The following is a 6860-nucleotide window of genomic DNA, read 5'->3' on the forward strand; positions in this document are numbered from 1 at the left end:
GAGTGTCGTCTCAAGTGTGTGGTGCCGTGAATAGTGTCACCTTGTAATTTAGATAAACAATATTTACACTGAGTTATATGTTTAGTGTTACCTTCATTATCCACCTCGTCAATTATGTCGAAGTGATCCCAAACTGTCGATGTACGCTTGCATTTCCTCCTGGAGGTTGCAACACTTGCCGACGCAGACGCAGACGCAGTGGCACTCGCCGCCGCTTCTCCACGCCCACTATTGCGACCACGACCTCCAATACGTCCACCATGGCTTGGATTAGTAGATTGCTGCGTAACAAACTCATTAGTGGGAAATTGCCCTTCTTCTACATTGTGTTGGGCATCAACGGAAATACCACTATAACCAAAAGGATCCATTATAAAAAAATAAGATGAATTTGAGAGAGAGAGAGCTTTAGAAAAATTGTGAGAGAGATTGAGATAAATTGAGAGATTGAGAGAGATTGAGAGAAATTGAGAGAGATTGAGATGGATTGAGAGAGTTTGAGTGAGAAAAATGTGTAGGGGATGTGGGGTATTTATAGGGAAATTTTGGGGTTAAAAAAGGATTTTTTTTTAAAAAAAAACGGGATAAATGGCTATTTTTTGAAATTCGGGCAGTCGAGCAACCTCGAGCAATTCGGGTTTTCGGGTAAAATTCGGGCAAAATTCAAAAAACTAGCCGTTTCGGGTAATTCGGGCAGTCGGGCAACTCGGGCAGGTCGGGTTTTCTGGCAGAATTCGGGTAAAAATTCAAAAAACTAGCCGTTTTTGGGTATTCGGGCACCTCGGGCAGTTCAGGCATCTCGGGCGAGCAGGAAAAATTCGGGCAAAATTTAAAAAAATACCCGTTTGAGTGAATTCGGGCAGCGAGTTCGGGCACACTGAATTTTCGGGCATTTTTCGGGTCGGGCAATTCGGGCATGGTCAGAAAAATTCAAAAAAATCCCGGTGGACAACAGTATACGGTGGTTAGACGGTAGCGGGCAAGTGTAGACATGTCAAATTCGGACTGTCCGAGTCCGAACCTGAAAATCTTGCTTGGGCGGGCAGAAAATAGGCTTGCTCGCCCGAGCCCGAAAAAATTCGGGCTTCGGGCAACCCGCCGACCCGAAGTTCCGGCACTCATTGGTGTGAATAGGAATTCATTGGCTGAGGCAATGAATATAAGGAAAACTTGTAACTAACTAGAGAGAGAATTGTTCATAAAGGGGAAAAACTAGAGAAAGAAACTATGTAAAATTAGAAATTTCTCTGATGTATTTCTCCGGTTGGTTTAGGAGATTGTTTTTGGATAATAAAGATTCAAAATTTTTCTGTGGAATTCTATTCTTCTTGATCTATTTTCTGTGTTTTGATTCGGTTGTTTGCTCTAACAAATGGTATCAGAGCTTGCATAGATCAATGATGGTGATAGCGAAAATCAAAGTCGAGAAATTCACGGGGTTTAATGACTTCAATCTATGGCGAATCAATATGAATGCGTTCTTGGTGCCCTTTCTGTCGAAGTGTTGGCCAAGATTGACGAGAAGCTGCGACCTGATATACTCAACAAGGCTCACAGTGTGATTCTTCTGAGCCTAGGAGAGGAAGTGTTTCGAGAAGTGGCTGACGAGACAACCGCCATTGGAATTTGGACAAAGTTTGAAACGGTGTTCATGAAGAAATCTCAGGCCAATCGTCTCTACCTCAAGAAACGCCTATACACCCTCCAGAAAGATGATGGAAAGCCACTGAAGAAGCATGTAGATGATTTTAACAAAATCATCATGGAGCTTAAGAGCATCGATGTCAAAATCGACGATGAAGATCAGGCGATTATCTTGCTAAGCTCGTTATCGAAGAGATTTGAACACTTCGTGGATACAATGCTGTATAGGAAGGAATCTCTATCAATGTCAGAGGTTAAAGCTGCTCTGAGCTCAAAGGAATTGCGGTAGAATGGCGATTTTAAGGAGGATGGTACAACAGAAGGACTAATGGCTCGAGGCAGATCAGAGAGGCGTTAATTTCGGGGCAAGAACAACTCAAGATTTAAGTCGAAGACCAGAAGGAAATGTTTCTTGTGTCACAAAGAAGGACATCTCAAGAAACAATGTCCTGAAAGAAAAACCAAGAACCCTGAAAAGGGCAAAGAAACCGGTGATGCAGCAATAACAGAAGATGGCTATGAGAGTGCTGAAATCTTGCTAGTCTCTGAGGAAGATTCCAGTAAGGAATGGATTTTGGACTCGGGTTGCACCTTCCACATGTGTCCAAACAAGAGCTGGTTTGAATCCTTCACGGAGCTACATGGAGGAGTGGTGCTTCTTAGCAACAACAAAGCTTGTAAAGTCATGGGAAAGGGTACAATCAGAGTCAAGACGTTTGCTGGGATTGAGAGGCTCCTTCAAGATGTGAGGTACGTTCCTGAATTGAAAAGGAACCTAATTTCCCTTGGTGTACTGGATAATGGGGGATATAATTTCAAATGTGAAAGTGGTAAGAGTGTACAGAGGGTCATTAGTAGTCATGAAAGTAGTCAGGGTAAATGGCCTTTATTTTTTGATTGGAAAGACAGTCATTGGTGGGTCTGTTAATCTAGTCAGAGAAAAACTAGACAAGACCAAGCTGTGGCATCAACGCCTAGGCCATGTGAGTCAAAGAGGGCTTGAAGAATTGAACAAACAAGGGTTGTTGGGTGGTGACAAAATTGAGGCACTTGAATTTTGTGAGCACTGTGCGATGGGAAAGGCCAAGAGACTGAAATTCACAGTAGCAGAACACACAACCAAGGAAGTGCTGGATTATGTGCACTCAGATCTTTGGGGAGCATCTCGAGTTGTCTCTCATGGTGGAGCCAGATATTTCCTATCAATAATAGGAAGGTCTGGGTATATTTGTTAAAGAATAAGAATGACGCGTTTGGAAAATTCAAGGAATGGAAGGCACTAGTCGAGACTCAAACAGGCAAAAATATCAAGAAGTTGAGGACAGAACGGGCTGGAATTCTGTGTAGATTTGTTCACTAATTTCTGCAAAGAAATTGGAATGGAACAACACTTCACAGTGAGAAAAACGCCACAACAGAATGGGTTGGCTGAGCACTTTAACAGAACCCTTTTGGAAAGGGTAAGATGCATGCTGAACAATGCATGACTGCCTAAAACATTCTGGGTAGAAGCATTGAGTACTGCAGCCTATCTTGTAAATAGGTGCCCCTCCTCAGCAATCAGATTCAAAACCCCACAAGAGATGTGGAGTGTGAGGCCTGCTATAGTAGGCTCAGAACCTTTGGATGCCTACCATATGCTCACATCAAACAGGATAAACTGGAACCTAGAGCACTGAAATGTATGCTTATTGGGTATCCAGAGGGAGTGACGTGCTACAAGATGTGGTGCTTAGAGGTTGGACATTCCAGGTGCTTTATAAGTAGAGATGTGGTGTTTAATGAGCACCAAATGGCGAATCTGATTAAGAAATCAGATGCGGACAAGCAAGCCGAATACAGGATGATAAACAGGTGATACACAAGCAAGCCGAATACATTAGAAGTTGAGGTGGAGTAAGCTGGGTCACTTGAGATGCTGTAAATGAGAGCAATCAGGATGATAAACAGGTTGATGAATAAAAGGATCCAGCAACAGCAGGAGACTCAACTCAAGAGTATAGACTAGCCAGGGACAGAACTAGAAGGGCACACAAAGCTCCACAAAGAGATGGCCAGGCAGATTTAATTTCATATGCTTTAATTGCTGGACTAGAACTAGAAGATGGACAACCAGGTTCATACGCTGAAGTTATGAAAAGCAAAGAAAGGGATTTGTGGCAGCAAGCAATGGAGGAAGAAATGGCATCATACTCAAGAATGTCACTTGGCAGCTTGTGGACAGACCAAAAGAGCAGAGAATAGTAAATTGTAAATGGATTTTTAAAAGAAAGGAGGGAATCCCAGGAGTTGAAATGGCCAGATACAAGGCAAGGTTGATAGCAAGTGGTTTCACTCAAAAGGAAGATGATGATTATTCAGATCTTTTCACCAGTTGTGAAACAGAGTTCTATTAGAATTCTACTTGCTCTAGTTGCCCATTTCGACATGGAACTTGAGCAAATGGATGTTAAAACCGCATTCTTACATGAAGAATTGGAAGAACAAATTTATATGAGGCAGCCTGAAGGTTTCGTTAAAAGGGGAACTGAACAAGCGTGCCTGTTAAAAAGGTCACTATATGGGCTCAAGCAATCACCAAGGATGTGGTACAAGAGGTTTAATGAGTACATGCTTAAGATTGGATTCTCTAGAAGCAAGAATGACTCGTGTGTTTATCTAAAGAGTCATGGGGTGGTGAAATCTGTGTACCTGCTACTCTATGCTGATGACATGTTAATTGCTAGTGAGAGTCTTCTAGAGGTCTTAAGGTGAAGCAACCATTGAAGGCAGAATTTGAGATGAAAGATCTAGGACATGCCAAGAAAATTCTAGGAATAGAGATTGCAAGGAAAAGAAGAACAAAAGAACTCTCTGTCACAGAGTTCTTATGTGAAAAGGGTACCAGAAAGGTTTGGTATGATAGAAGATAAACCGGTTCTAACCCGTTTAGCTCAGCATTTAAACTGAGTATGGCACAAGTAGATGAAGATGAGGAGGAGTATATGTAAAGAGTCCGATGTCAGTGCAGTTGGAAGCATCATGTATGCTATGGTATGTTTGGCATACTCTCTGAGTGTTATAAGTAGATTTATAAATAGAATATTCATAAAAAAAAAATGGTGTCGTATTAATTTTAGAATGCAAAATATATATAAAAATGTGAGTTTTTCACCCATCCCAATTTTTGGGCGTCGCACTGTGTGGGCCGGAGGTTTTTTGACAGCATTTTTCTTTTTTCATTTTTTGAGGCCATTTTTTGCTAGCATGCTCAGAAAAAATGTAAGGATCGTGTCTGCAAAATTTCAGAATATTTTGACATTATTTTTATTTTATTTTATTTTTCAAAGACAAAAAAAGAGAAAATCATATAAAATAGAATATACATCAAATAATGGTGCTGCTTGTTGCATTAATTCTTTAAAATTGTGTATAAAAATTAGAATGTAAAACATAAATAAAAATGTGAATTTTTAACCCATTTCAGTCCCTGGGTGCCCCACTGCGCGGGCTGAGAGTTTTTTTACAGTGTTTTTCTTTTTTCATTTTTGGAGGTCATTTTTTGCAGATGTGCTCAGAAAAATGTAAGGATTGTTTCTGCAAAATTTCAGAATATTTTGACGTCGTTTTTATTTTATTTTATTTTTCAAATACGAAAAATAGAGAAAATCAAATAAAATATAATATACATCAAAAAATTATGTCGCTTGTTGCGTTAATTTCTAAAAATTGTGTATCAATTTTAGAATGTAAAACATAAAGAAAAATATGAATTTTTGACCAGTTTCGGCCCATGGGCGCCCTACTGTGCGGGTCGATGACTTTTTGACAGCGTTTTTCTTTTTTCATTTTTGAGGTCACTTTTTGTATGCATGCTCAGAAAAATATAAGGATCGTGTCTGCAAAATTTCATAATATTTGACGCTATTTTTATTTTATTTTATTTTTTGAAGACGAAAAAAGAGAAAATCATAAAAAATAGAGTATTCATTAAAAAAACGGTGCCGCTTGTTGCATTAATTCTTAAAAATCATGTATTAATTTTAAAATACAAAAGGTAAATAAAAATGTGAATTTTTAACTCATTCTGTCCCTGGGCACCCCACTATGCGGGTTAGGGGCTTTTTGACAGCGTTTTTTTTTTTTTTTTTTTTTTCATTTTTTGAGGCCATTTTATGCAAGCATGCTCAGAAAAATGTAAGGATCGTGTTTGTAAAATTTTAGTATTTTTGGACGTCATTATTTTATTTTATTTTTCAAAGACGAAAAATATAGAAAATCATAAAAATAGAATATTCATAAAAAAATAGTGCCGCTCATCGCATTAATTCCTAAAAAAATCGGGTATAAATTTTAGAATGCAAATAATAAATAAAAATGTTAATTTTTGACCCATTCTAGCCCCTAGGCGTCCCACTGTGCGTACCGGGGGCTTTTCGACTGCGTTTTTCTTTTTTCATTTTTTGAGGCCATTTTATGCTGGCATGCTCAGAAAAATGTAAGAATCGTGTCTGTAAAATTTCAGAATTTTTTGACGTCATTTTATTTTACTTTCCTTTTCAAAGGCGAAAAATAGAGAAAATCATAAAAAATAGAATATTCATTAAAAAATGGTGCTGCTTGTTGCATTAATTCATGAAACCCTGTATTTATTTTAGAATACAAAACATAAATAAAAATGTGAATTTTTGACCCATTTCGGCCCATTGGCGCGCCACTGCGCTCGTCAGGAGCTTTTTGATAGCGTTTTTTTTTTTTTTTTTTTTTCATTTATTGAGGCCATTTTTTTGCAGACATGCTTATAACAATGTAAGGATCATCTCCGCAAAATTTTAAAATATTTTGATGTTGTTTTTATTTTAATTTATTTTTCAAAGATAAAAAATAGAGAAAATCAAACAACATAGAATATACATAAAAAAAAAGGTGCCGCTTGTTGCATTAATTCATAGAAATCATATATTATTTTTAGAATGCAAAACATAAATAAAAATTTAAATTTTTAACCCATTCTGGCCCCTCGGCACTCCACTGCGCGAGCCAAGGGCTTTTTGACAGTGTTTTTCTTTTTCCATTTTTTGAGGTCCCTTTGCAGAGGCAGTTTCAGAAAAATATAAGGATCATGCCTGTAAAATTTCAGAATATTTTCACATCATTTTTATTTTATTTTATTTTTCAACGACGAAAAAAGAGAAAATCATAAAAAATAGAATGTTCATCAAAAAATGGTGCCGCTT

Source organism: Morus notabilis, unplaced genomic scaffold (assembly GCF_000414095.1).
Source record: "Morus notabilis unplaced genomic scaffold, ASM41409v2 Scaffold365, whole genome shotgun sequence".
Taxonomy (NCBI): Eukaryota; Viridiplantae; Streptophyta; class Magnoliopsida; order Rosales; family Moraceae; genus Morus; species Morus notabilis.